This window comes from Callorhinchus milii, unplaced genomic scaffold (assembly GCF_018977255.1).
Source record: "Callorhinchus milii isolate IMCB2004 unplaced genomic scaffold, IMCB_Cmil_1.0 Scaffold2, whole genome shotgun sequence".
NCBI classification, from domain to species: Eukaryota; Metazoa; Chordata; class Chondrichthyes; order Chimaeriformes; family Callorhinchidae; genus Callorhinchus; species Callorhinchus milii.
The window spans coordinates 77647957-77662834 of record NW_024704743.1 but is presented as its reverse complement, the minus strand read 5'-3'; positions in this window follow the sequence as shown (position 1 = coordinate 77662834).

The window sequence follows — 14878 nt, the reverse complement described above, 5'->3', positions numbered from 1 at the left end:
CAAACAAGAGATAATTTACTGAGGTCTTGTACTCTCACATAAACACTCTGAGTCACTTGTTTATTAGTTTAATCTTTCTTTGTTTGGTACCTTTTTCTTTAAAATATTTTCAGTTCCTCTGATGACTGGGAGAAAAGGTATGTTCTGTATTTGCTTGTCAGCACATTAATAACAAAACACAAATGCACCTACAAATACACAGTCAGCGCACTTTACAGTAAATCCTGGGAAGCACTTTCAAATATTTTGACACATGATAAGGCACTGTATAAAATGCAGTTATTATTATTACTAGAACAACAATTCTGTAAAATAGCCACTGAACAAAGTGTATGAATTTAGGGTTACTAAGACTGCACTAGTATGTCAGGGAACTGCACTAGTATATCTGTGGGACTCTACTATGCGCAATTGGCTGCTGCAATTCATCCACAAAATATACAGTCAATTCACTTTACAGTATATTCTGTGAAGCGCTTTGGGACGTCTAGAAGACATGAAAAGCGCTATATCAAATGCAAGGATTATTATTATTATTATATCAAATGCAAGACTTATTATTAACTGCTTCTTCTGTGATTTCTAGTTACAGATAGGCAAGCTTTAACATATCATGTAACTGCATGTGTTTTATTTTGTCATACTTTAATGACTGAATTCTAATCATATAAACTTCAGGATGAAGATTGTAGGGAAAATTATGTAATTGCTGCTATATTTATGAAGCAGTCAATTCAAGTTTAACAGAAAAATGCATTGAACCACATAGATAGGCCAGGTCCCTGATTTGATCTCGAACCTGTGCCAAGTTTCAATTTCAGATTCGACAGCAAAAGATGGACTGTGGTTGGTTTCTTTTGGCATGGATTAGCAAGGCAGAGAATAAGCCTTGTTTTCTTACTCCTAATTTTTATCTAGCAACCATGTTAGAAATTCACTAGTGTGCTTTGTTAAATGAAGATTCAATCACACAAGAATATGGTTGTCCTCTTAGCTAAAAGTGCTGCTTTCAAAACACCCATTCTTTTGACTACCAATTTCTTTTGGTCATCTCCTGCCTACACTGCCAGCTATCAAACTCGGTATCACATCTCTCTAAAGCACTTCCAGGACATTCCATACTTGAAAATCACCAGATCCTATGATTGCAAATTGGAGTTGTTGATGATGGGGCTGACCTTTAACGTTTGCCTAACAATACTGTTAGGGTGGGGGACATGTAGGCCACCTACATCTTTAGGGACTGTACCTCTTCGTAAGCCTCTGACTTCAGGAGCAGAGGGCTAAAAATAAAACTAAGTGGTTGTTTAAGCATGTGATACAATGGGATAATTATCATATTACTCAACACATTTTCTGCTTTCCCACCTTAATACTTCTTTCAATTTAGCGAATAGAAACAGCAACATTTAAAAAACATGTTTGTGAACACACTCTTTAGTAACTAAACAATTGCAGCTGTAAATTCAGATAAGTGCTTGCACGGGTGTTCACTTTATATGACGCCTTGGAACATTCTCCCATTGTGAAAGACACTATACAAATATAATTTGTTGTTGTACAATGTGTATCGTCAGAAGCAAAAGAATGAATTTTTTCCACACTGACAGTTGCTGGCCTTTTCTGCAGGTCTCTTCTCAGTTTGTGCCAAAATAATGAAATAATGTAGGTGAGCGAGCATCTTGCACTGGATGTGAGAATGGTTGGAAAATATTATCTCTGCCTCCGTGGGCTTAACATTAATCATTGCCTGCTCGCCCAGAGAAAGTGAATAGCAACTCCTGGCAACTGAGCTCAGTTCTGCAGCATTTGTCTGTTCAAGCAACTGGCACTGATAGGTAAGCAACTGCACGCAAATTGTAACTGGCTTTATCAGTTAAAACAAACATTAATTCCAAAATTCCTTCTTTAGGTCAGCCTACAGAATAAAACAACTGCAAGTTAATCAAAATCAAGCTTCAGTGCTTTTTTATTGAGGGGGTGTCCGAGTTTTTTCTTGTTAATATAAACAGAGCTTCATGTGTTCTGAAAACACTGTGTTCTGAATGAAGTTGAAGAAGGCTAGTGCCCAGCCATTAAATCATGCAGGACTTGCTATATCCACAGCATTGATCTGTAAAGAAGATAAAAGTAAACAGTAAGTCCTATCTAAACTTCCAGGAACCTGAATGTCCACCCACAAGACCAATAGTTCTCAACCTTTCTGATACCACAAACTGACTCAGTTTCTTCGTAAAAGCTAGTAAATGAGGCTGTTAAGTCAATTAATCTAACTTGATGTCCACTGGTGTGTGCTGGCCAAAGTGCTTATCACAGTTTTTATATAATAATAAATGATAATAATCCTTGCATTTGATATAGCATATTATTCAGAGAATATACTGTAAAGTAAATTGACTATATTTTTGTGGGCAAATTTTTTGAATGAATCATTGAGAAATATTGCATTAGATCACTAAAGATCTAAACCACAGATCCAGGTGTTTGTCTGACTCAGTTTGAGTCAAAAGCTTGTGAGTTCAAGCCCCGTCGGGGCTTTGGCTCATAGTCTGAGCTGACTCTCCAGTGTAGCGCTGGGGGAGTGCTGCATTATCGGTGGTGTTTTTCTACAGGTGAGACTTTAAAACATAGCTGAGCAAACAAAATAGGTAAAGCAGATTGCATCCCGATCAATGGAGCTTCCAGCAGAAATTGCTGGTTAACAATAGGTAGTGTGGACAACAACTATTGTTTTAATTTTGTGGTTCAATAAATGTACCTTCAGAACTGGAACTCAGAAATACTGGCTCATGCATATTATTCATTGTTGCCTTTGTGTGTATCAAGTGATGAATTTCATTAATGCAGTTTGCCTTCTTGTGCCAGTAGTGAATCTTGGGTCCCCAAGGCTTGGGTCTTGTCAGTTTGTGCCCAATATGCTCCAGAATTAGACAAGCAGGATGTGTCTCTCCAGAGTCCATGTTCCATTCCAAAATACTGGAATTTCTATGTGAAGGTGGGATGTATGATACTCTCAGTTTGGCTTGGATACTCTTTAGATGATGATGGTTTTCTGGCTGATCCCAATGCATTGTGAATGTTCTTTAAAACCCAGCTGTTCAGGGGAATGGGCCTGAATGAACAAACTGAGTGAACTGATTTCATAAAATGAAATCTGAATGGACTAAATGAACTGATTTCATAAAAACGTGTAAACCTCTCCCCAACCACTTCAGACCACATCTGAAGTGGTTGGGGGAGGTATACCTATTTTTATGAAATCAGTGTCCCGTTAAATCTCTTTGTGACGCAATGCAACCTTAAACATTTGGATTGCAGTCTAATACTTTCTGTTCAATTCTGCCATTTTTTTCAGTTGTAAAACCTGGTTCTGAGCAGATCCCTAAAGGCAGCCTTTCGCTACTTTAGGCACAGACCAAAAACAAGCTACTGAAACGGCCTCTAGTCAAAGCAAGACATACTAGATTGCCTTACCTACTTTGCTATTTTCAAACAGCCTGACCCTAAACTTAAATATGGCTTTACTTGAGCAAATCAAGTAATTACCATAGAAACATGATTTGGCAGGTGGCCCCTGGAAAGAATTATATTTCTTTATATGGACAACTATACAAATTAAAATGATTGTGAATAAAGCAAATATTCATCCAACTGATGCTCATTTTGTAGAAAACTGAATTTATCTGTCGCTTTGTTTGCAGAACCAAACCTTTGATAATAACTTCCTGTTTTTGCTGCTCAAAACATGAGTAATGCAGTAAAACCTAATATGTACTCGACCAAGGCATATCAGTTCCCATCAGAGAATCTATGGGTTACATGTTTCCTCCTTTCAGATGTTTTTGTTATGTACTTTCTCCACAAAATAAACATTTCACTTTGATTTCAATCTGATGAGATAATTCACTGCTTCAACCTGGAAAAGTAAAAATGCCACAAATGAGGATTAGTGGAGGTAAGGATTAACCGTTTGGGGTTTATGTAGCAAAAAACAATAGAATAAGCATTTTTTAAAATCCTCTAATTTCTCGCCACTTATGACAGAAAACCCGAAATTACACCTAGGTTTAGCCTCCAAGACAGTTTGTCTTAAAATAATAATACATCCTTGCATTTGGGATGCATCTTTCATGTCAGAAGTACAATTTAAAGCACTGGGCAGAATAATAATAATAATAATAATAATAATAATGATCCTTTTACTTGATATCGCACTTTTCACGTCTTTGAGATATCCCAAAGTGCTTCACAGAATATACTGTAAAATGAATTGACTATATATTTGTGGGTGAAACACTGCAGCCAATTGCAAACAGCAGTGTCTCACAAACAGTCGTGGATTGAGTGACCAAATTATTATTGTGTTTTTTTTTCTTTATTTTCTTGATGAATTATTATCAGGTGTGTGAAGTAAGGAAACTTGCCCAAGTTTTCGCTCTGCCAGGAATCGAACTCAAGTCTCTCCCTTGCGATCAGCCATTGAGTGCATTAACCACTGAGCTGCAGGACTACAGGATATTCTGGAAAGTGCAGTGATTCCACAATGGAAGCAAACCTCATTAAGGATAATCCTCACTAGTGTGGCACATCTTCAGAAAATGATGTTTATTTTGATATATCTTGCAGTTCAATATTGTTTTGATTGTACCACAAATAAAAGTCCAGTTGGTTAATTAAATGCACTAAAATATAAAAATAAATAAAAAATAAAAATATAAAATGATTATCACTTCATAATTTCTGCTATCATTTGTTCCTATCTCCGGGGTCTGAAAGGTACGCAAAATTGACAAGTCATCCTCTGCCCTGGCATTGGAGGCTAAGCCATTATGCCCCAACCTTCTAGAATTCCCTTCCCCAACCTCTCCATCTCTCCTCTTTTCTATCTGTCTTCAAAAGCCACCTAAAAACCTACTTTTTCGACCAAAGCCAATGATCACCTCCCTCCTCTGCACTGCCTATCCTCCTTGCTTGACATTCAGCACTGTCACTGTAAAGGGCTCTGAGATGTTACTCTACATGAAGGGAAGGAACTTCATAAGGGCAAGTTGCTGTTTGTTATTTGTAGAAGTGAAATTGAATGGAAGTGAAATTCAACTGAAGAGCACTGAGTTAGAATTCCAGCTTTGATTGACATTGAATCTTGTGTTCTGATCTGAGGACATTCAGCAGTTCTCAGCAGAAGAGCCATGAGAGGGACCACGACACACTGGGTCATTGGCAGGCAGAAGTATTCTGACCCTATGGCCAACCAGCTATTGTTAGGCCCCCACGTTCCACCTTCCTAGCTGAAGATAAAAACTGGTCATCTACAGGGGAGAACAAACTAAGAAGGAAAATATAGTAGAAAAGACCATTTCTAATCTATTTCATTTCTCTAAATAGGTTAAGGGTTTCACTACAATGGATTAATGTCCAAATTGCACCCCACGGTACAATTTATATGCGAAATGTGGTTCAAATGACAAAACAGAAACAGATAGAATTGTCTGTACTACTGCACCCAAACCCTTACCTATATTTTTCACTAAAAAAAGTATAATACTTTTATAATACTCACAAAAACTTTACTAGCCCAACAATGGTGAACCAGGCATTACCTGGAAGATAAATGATAGAAGGAGGCAAAAGGTTTGATTAAAAAGCTCTATATTGAGAATAGAGGTAAGTAATAGTAATTCTTAGTAATAATAACGATAATAATCCTAGCATTTCCAATATGCCTTTCACTTCAGGAGAATGTCTCAAAACGTTTCACAGGATTTACTGTAAAATAGAGTGACAATTTAGTGTGTGTGCAAATGCAGGAGCCTATTTCCGCCCAGCAATGACCCCACAAACAGCCATGAAGTGAATGATCACTTTTTTTTTAATCTAGGGGATAGTTGTCTAGGACACTGATAAAGAATGCCCCCCCACCCAAAAAAAAGAAAGTAACAGCCAAGGAATGAATGAGCCACTGATCTCTTGATCTCACAAGACATTTTAAAATCCATGTCGAATTTATGAGGAAACAAAAACACTGAGAACAAACTGTGCAAACTGTATCAATAGCATAAAGACTTAATTTGAACAAAGGATTACAAATGTGTCTTTTGGGTTAAAAGAGGAACAGCTGACAAAAGGTAAAGGTAATTCTGGAAAATTGTGAAGAATAATTAACTATTTGACTCTGAATTTGTAAAAATGAGTGGTTGTTATAACAGCCACAACAGCACTAGATTTTACTTTATATACAGATCACATAAGAGACCAGACCAATTTAAAGCACCAGCTCTGCCTTGCCAACCCTCCCCCCCACACACTATTAGTTACGAAATATCCACAGATCACATTACTGCAGGTGGCCATGAAATAAGCGTTACAGGAATGCCCTTCGTGAACAGTGACTGATGAAGAAGCATTCATCAGATCAGAAATGTGAAGATGTTTCAACCAACGCCCTTCCCATTTAGTGTAATCCTCAATCTATTTGGCAGACACACAAGCTTCAACACATCACTCTTTTCTGCTTGAATGTAAAGTGCAGAACTGAATGAAATACTAGTCAGCATTGAGATACTTCTTGAAAATATTTTTTATGAACCAACATATACCCGATATCTTCTGGTTAGAATATATAGTCAAACTTCAGCCACTCAGGGGACTGGGCCAAAGTGGCTTTTAAATAAGAGTGGCCTCTGAGTGAGGGTTTGATTTGGGCTGTCCAGCCTGTTCCAGGATGGTTGTTAACAGTGGATGGTTGCTGAATGGAGATGGCTGCTTGAACAGGTTTGTTCAATTCAATCAAAATCAAGGTTCTGTTATTGATATCTTTTTTGATCTCCACTGAATGAATAGGTACAGCCACATTGGTGCCTTGACCAGTTCAGCTTTACCCCACCTCTGCAACATTGGCAGCCTCCACCACTACCTCTTGTCTTGGGCTGCGCAACATAGGAATGGGAGAAGGCTGTTCAGCCCCTCGAGCCTATTCCACCTTTCTATAAGATCATGGCTGATCTGTAGCTCATCTCCAATTATTTGCCATTGTCCCATATCCTTTAATACCCTGACCTAACAAGTATCTATCCACCTCAGTCTTGAAAATTTTAATGGATCCAGCATCCACAGCCTTTTGGGCGAGAGAGTTCCCGATTCCAGGCAAGCACATTGAAACGTCTCAAAGACCTGATAAGCCACTATATCAAATGAAAGTATTGTTAATATTAGTCAAAACCCCAAATACTGCAATGCTGGAAATCTGAAACAAAAACGAAAGTTTTTGGGAACAATCAGCATGTCAGGCAGCATCTATGGAGAAAGAAAAGTGAGTCAAGGTTTCGGGTCAACGACCCTTCGTCAAAACTAATATTAATAGTATATCTACTCTTTGGATGAAAAACTGCCTTCTGAATTCACTTCTAAATGGCCTAGCTTTAATTTTAAGATTGCGCCCCAATTGTTCTGGATTCCCCTACCAAAGGAAATAGTTTCTCTGTATCTATCCTAGCGAAACCATTTATTGTTTTAAAAACCTCAATTAGATCACCCCTCAACCTTCTAAACTCAAGGGAATACAGGCCAAGTTTATGCAACTTGTCCTCATAAGGTAACCCTTTATCCAAGACCCTTATCCATGCTTTCATCACATCCAATGCGAACCTTAACAATGCTAACTCCCTGCCCACTGGACTCCTCACCATCAGCAGTGGGAACTTCAGCCTTTTTGCTTACACCCTCTGTAACTCCATTCGTGGAGTCCCTTTACCTCGCCTTCTCCCTCGCCACGTCGGGAGGATGTCCCAGTGATTATAAATTATACATTTATATTAATCATTATAAAGATGCTTAAGCGTAAATTAAATCTTTCAAAGACAATATTTGTCTGTGTGTCACTCTACATTCCATATTGGATCCTTTCGTTGCAAGGGTAGTTGCAACAGGTACAACTAATATCCAATAAAAACAAAAAGGAGCGATATTTACCACAGTTTAAACATTCAAGTTTATATTTTTATTTCCAATACTTTGTGCATCTGGTTTTGTTTTCAAATGGGCTAAATATTTACGCAGTTCTATCGCTCCTTCCTCATGTCTTTATAATCATGTTCAACAATACCACCTAGCGAGTGGATGGAGACCCCTGCGGTAAATGGACACATGACATAGAGAGCCCACATGTTGTGCAGTGCATTCTCTACCAGCCTGTCATTGATGAAATGATACAGCACGTAACCCATGCTGATGCCAGTAAAGCCCTATAATTTAATTAAATGAACTACAATTGTAATGGAGCAGTGAGTGATGGTGACTCTCAAGACCTTATTCATGACGAGACCTTGCCAAATGTACTTCTAGGTCACCAAATGTTCAACTGAAAATATTCCTATTGGTTGGTATTAATTGGGTTCTAATACTCTCTATTCACCTCCATGTCCTGGATTTCAATCCAGATTGATAGGAAGAAAGTCCTCTCTTTATGAATAACCTAATTGAACTGAGTCTGGGCAGTCACAATGGTCTTTCGCACAGTAATAATAATCCTTGCATTTCATAAAGTACCTTTCATGTCTGTCACATCACAAAACACTTCATAGAGCACATAACTATATCACGTGGGTGATGTCCAGCAGGGAACCAGTTAGATGATATACTGTGAAGTTTGTGTACAAGTACACAGTCATCACACTTCATCATAAAATCCTGTGAAGTATTTTGAGATGTCTAAACAACATGATAAAGGCAAAGGTTATTATTGTATGTGTAGTTACTGTGTATATTATAGGTAATGCGGCTGACAATTAGTACCATTGATTTGTGATGCAGTGTCATTATCCACTGCGGGTTTGCAAGTCTATTTAAGCACAAGAGTCTGTTGTCAGCCATGTGACCAGCTATACTCAGACATCTCAAATTATTTCCCCAGATAAACATACAGCACTTTGCTGTCTCACCAGGTGTAATCTGCAGAGAGTCAGACTGTAAACAACTGCTGTGTATCAGGTTCCAAACTGATCAGGGGGTTGATTGGAAATAAGACTATAAAAGTGAACAATCATCTAACTGGTTCCCTGTTGCACATCACCCACATGATATAGTTATGTGACTGCTTAATGGGATTTCTTACACTGCTGTACATGGAAGGAGTATTAAATAACACTGCTGGAAACCTATACCTGAATATTAATCTCTCACTCCACTAACTCGACACTTCAGCAACTGAATGAATGTCAGTCTTTTTATTTTTGTGAATATTTTACTGAATTGTTTTGCATGGAAACCGAGAGAAAGGACAAGGATGAGTGATGGTGCAGAATTCCTACAGCTCGTGTGGTGATGATTCTGTGCACACTTGTGACTGAGAGGATCGATGAACAGGTGACAGCCTGGCACAATTGGTAGCACTCTCGTCTCTGGGTCAGAAAGTTATGGCTTGAAGCCTCACAGAGAAATGTTGAGGTCACAATCTAGGCTGACATTCCAGTACAACAACAACTTGCATTTATATAGTGCCCTTCACACAGGGTAGCGGCCCTGAGTACTTGACAACTGTCCACGATCCAGGGGAAGAGGGAGGGAGAGGTGATCATAAGCACGGTCAAGAAGGAAGGTCTTCAGTCAAAATTTGAAAGTTGGAAGGTAGTGGGGCAAGGCGGAGGGATTGAGGGAGAAAGTTTCAGAGTTTTGGGGGGAAGTGGCAGAAGGCACGGCCACTGATGATGGAGCGGAGGGGACGAGGGACAATCAGGAGGCTGGAGTCAGCCGAGCGGAGGCAGCGGGTGGTGGAGTTGGGGATAAGCAAATCGGATAGGTAGGGAGGTACAAGGGCATGAAGGATTTGAAAACGAGTGTGAGGATTTTGAAATCGATCCATTCAGTAATTAGAAGCCAGTGGAGCCTGGCAAGAGCTGGTGTGATGAGAGAGCGCTGCATTGTCTGAGGTGCTGACTTGGATGAGACTAAATCGAAGTCCTGTCTGCCTTTCGTGGTGGATGTGAAAGATCCCATGGCTCTATTCAAAAAGAGAATATAATAATAATCCTTTCATTTGATACAGCACCTTATCACATCTTCGAGACATCTCAAAGCACTTCACAGAATATATTGTAAAGTGATTTGACTGTATATTTTGTGGGCGAAAATTAGCAGCCAATTGCACACAGCAGTGTCCCACAAGTAGTCATGGATTGAGTGACCCAAATTATGATTTTTTTAAAAAAATATATGTTTTGAAGGGATTATTACCCAGAAAAGCGATCCTCCAATCGACTAACAACGGGATCCTATTTACTGCTAGGTAGGCAGAGGGGTGTGGAGTAAGAAAACTTGCCTAACATTTCGCCTTGGCCTTGGGACGTCCTCCCGACGTGAAAAGCGCTCTATAAATGCAATCTTGTTGTTGTTGTTGTTGTTGTAATCAAATCCAGGTCCCTCGCTTTGCGAGGCGAGTGCCCTAACCACTAAGCTACAGGATCCACAAAGGATTTTCTCCTTGTGTCCTGACTAACAATTCTTCCAGATAAAAATGGTAATTCACTTCATAGCTGTTTGTAGGACATTCCTGTGCACAAATCGGGGGCTGGGTTCATCTAAAGTGATTTGAGATATACTCGATGTTATATGAGCCACATCAAACACAAGGATTATTATTTTAATGTTATGGCAGGAAAACTGGGCAGCAAATCAGTATCAGCATTGTCCCAAAAACAATGAGTGAAATTAAAATTGAGGAAGAAAGAAACAAAAGGATTTTTTTAAAAAAGGCAACAAACAAAAATAACAACAACTTGCATTTATACAGCACTTTTTACTCAGGATACCATCTAGGAATGCTACACAGTGGCATGGTTGGAGGTTGAGCAAGGGAGGAGAAAGGCACATAGGCACAGTTGGAGAGGTAGATCTTAAGATTAAAAAAGGAAGACAGAAAGTGAAGGGAAACATTCAGTAACTCCAGGAGGTGGGCAAACCCCAATTGCAGTGCACTGATCCTATTCTTGTTATTTGCGAAATACCTGCAAACAGGTGTGTGTATGTGTGTGTGTTTGTTTGTCTGTTTGTTTGTTTGTTTGTTTGTTTGTTTGTTTGTTTGTCTGTTTGTTTGTTTGTTTGTTTGTTTATTTATTTATTTATTTATTTATTTGTTTGTTTGTTTGTCTGTCTGTCTGTCTGTCTGTCTGTCTGTTTACTTACTTACTTACTTACTTACTTACTTACTTACTTACTTACTTACTTACTTACTTACTTACTTACTTGTTTGTTTGTTTGTTTGTTTGTTTGTTTGTTTGTTTGTTTGTTTGTTTGTTTGTTTGTTTGTTTGTTTGTTTGTTTATTTATTTATTTATTTGTTTATTTATTTATTTATTTATTTGTTTATTTGTTTATTTTACAAGCTCACAAGAGATGTTTGGATGAAGAAAGCCCTTTGATCTATTTGATCGAGAATACCCCAACAGCTTCCATTAATAGCATCAAGCTATAACTTCATGTTTTCCTGGCAACCTGCTTCAGGCGTCAATTTCTTCAGGCGCCTGCTTCAGGCGTCAACCCTCTGAGTTAAGAAGTACTTCCTGGTGTGTGTCCTGAAATTGCCCTTTGCAACCCTAAACCAGCGTCCTCTTGTTCTGTTGTCTCATTGCATCCAAAAGTATTGTTCTGGGCTTACTTTGTCAATCCCATTTAATATCTTATATACCTCCACAGGGTCTTCCCCTGAGACGTCCTCTTTCAAGACTGAAGAGCCCCAGCGTTTACTGGCCTCTTTCCACTAAGGATGATGTTATTATCGTATCGTTAACAGACAGCTTTCAAACTTCAGTGTGAAAAATAAACAATTCAAGCACAAACTCAGTGTTCTGGTTTACCAGTTGCTTTTTATACAGGATGGTTCACTTCACTTTCAGCATCCCAAACCTTTGTGTCTAGTTGTAGTTTGCATTGTTCTTCAATGAAAGTGCAGTTGTTATCCAATACTCAACTATTCTAACCACTCCACCGGATTCATAGAAACAAGCACTGATAGACCAGCATTTGCTATGAATATAGGTAATAACCAGTTGTCTTTGAGCTGAAATGTGTGCTGAGTGTTATAGCACACTTGCTCGCAAAAGAAGAAAGCTGTATGAGTTATTTCTCTCTCTTCAGTACCTGTGTGCAGATCATTAACTGACTGCAAGGCACAAGTGTTTCTCATTTGGAAGGAGTCTTATTTCAGGAGCACAGTGTGGTGTGTAGGTGTGAAAGTGCTGTTAAAGCAGCGTGAGAAACATCTGAGGTGCCGTGATTATTGAGTGTTGAGTGATGGAATTACACCTGAGCTGGATTATAAAGCAAACTAATTTAACCTAACAAAAAACACATATACATGTTACTCCATAGGGATGTGCTCTGAACCTGGAAATATTATCTGAATTGAATTGGTTTGGGAAAGGCCTAAACGTTGACTCGTGAAGAATACAATGGGAGACTTTTCCTTTTATTCACTCACTTTCCCTCCTCCTCTCCCGAAGGCACTGTCCGTTTCTCTGGTATAATATGAGCATTGGATGTCATCTGGTATGTCAGCCAAGTATCTATTTTCTATGTGTGAGCCTAGACAGTGAATGTCACCAGCTGAGCCTAACCCTAACCTGACTCAAAGACCAGACTTGCACCATTTACAGCAGGATAAAAGGACAGGGATCAACAGAGTGTTAATCCTACTTGAATTTTCTCTTCCTGAGCCCAGGAGCACCGAGGCCAAATATAATATCCCACCTCATGCCTCAGCTGAGATCAGGTAGCTCAGCACAGGAGAACACAGAAACTGGGATATTCTGGTTTGTAGGTTTCAGTGTCCAATGATTGTGGGTCACATTAAAATAAACATTAAAATTTTCATGAACAATGCTAAATGGGCAGTAAAATAATAATCAAAGTCCTTGAATTTAATAAAGTGTCCATTGCATCTGGAAAAAGTCTCAAAGCCCTTCACAGGATTTACAGTAACATGTCGTGACTGTATTTTGTAGGCGAACACAGTAACGTGCCTAACTTTAAAAATGTCACCATTAGCTGGAGGCTGGAGAGCAGAGTTCTGCAGCGTTTATGTTAAGCTTTGCAGAGCCCTGCTTTTCTGATCAAACAGTGGTGCACCTTTAACTTACACTTCTCTGTTCGTGGTTCACGCACAAGGTGAGGTATAACAGCAATAGGGCACCACAGTGCGTGTTGTCCTGGTATTTTTAAAAGAGGGGAGATTCTCCTAGTGTTCTGGCCAACAATCCTCTGGATAAATTAGTCATTCACTAATGGGTGTTTGTGAGGCTTTGCTCGGCACAAATTCATTGCTATATACACCTATATTGTTAAGGTGGACATTCAAGATCCTGCTCCAGTATTTTAAAAGAAAAAGGAGTTCCTCCTGGTGTCCTAGTCAACAACCCCCTGATAAATTGATCACTTGCTTCATTGCTGTTTGTGGGACATTGCTGTGCACAAATTGGCTGCAACATTTGCGTACAAAACACAGTAACTACATTTGACAGCCATTCCCTGACAAGTTGTTTTGAGACATTTAAGCATTATAGTGTGAGTTAACAGTGTAAATATATCAAAGATTATTATTATTATTATAACTAATCTTAGTGCCCCTGAGAAAAATCAATCCAGGTTCCCACTCCTGACTGATCATTCTTCAATGAGCCCTGCCACTATTTATAGCTGCAATTGACATATCAAAACCATTTGGAGAATGTCGCAAAGACCTTCACAGGATTTACAGTAACGTGTAGTGACTGTACTTGTAGGCGAACACAGTAACCTGCCTAACTTCTGTCCTTCGCGTTTACATTCTCCAGACCCGAAGGACACTTTATTAAATTCAAATAAATTATCAATTCTTAAATTTTAAGACTAAGTTAATTCAATTTAATAATTTGAAAGCCAGTTTCTTTTTAAGAACTGCAGAAAAACAGTTCCCAAATTTATGGCTGAATTTAAACGTTTTCCACGATTCTGCACAATCCTTGTCACAAAACACGCCAGTCATTGCACTTTACAGTACATCCTGTGAAGCTCTTTAAGACATCCTCCCGATATGAAAGACACTATACCAAATATAGGGATTAATCATATATTTCAAGATCGCTCAATCCATCAATCACCATCAGTGGTGGAGGCTTCGGCATCTTATGTCCCTAACCTGTGGAATCTCATTCCTCCCTCCCCCCAAACCCCATCACCACTTTGCTCCCTCTCTATCTGTCTTTAAATCCTACGTTAAAACCTCTTCAACCTCACTTATGACCACCTCCCTGTTCCCCTCTCCTTTGCTTGGAGGCCGACCCCCATTCTTCTACAGGGCTCCAAGATGTTACCCTATGTGAAGGATGCTTTATAAATGCAAGTTGTTATTGGTATTGTGAAGGTTAGGTGAAATTTCAAGTTGTTTAGTTCTCATCGAGTTTGGTCACTGCATACGTTTTGCAACAGGATGGTATTCAGTATCCAACATCCTCGTTGTGACAGGTCATTCTCAGAAAAAAAACTTCTTTCCTTACCATGTGGATGTTCCACCTGACCTAAACTATAACGCAAATACATCACAGATCATGTGTGCTCACAGTTTGCTAATAAGTCAGTTTTCATCCTGAACTGCACGTGATGTATTATGTTCTGACTTTACCTGTCTTGCGGGCCTCATGCTGACAGGTGTTTATGTGGAAGGCAGTAGTCTGTGACCAGATGCAGACAATGAAGTCTTACGGGGATTTTGAAGTAAAAGCTTTCAGAATACAGTACAAGGAGACAAAGCATTTCCTAACGGAAGTCACTTGAAGTTCACCAACTTGTTTTGCAGATTAACAATTGAATGGACGGGTGAGGGTGGGGGGCAGTTTATCCTAAGAGTGTATGT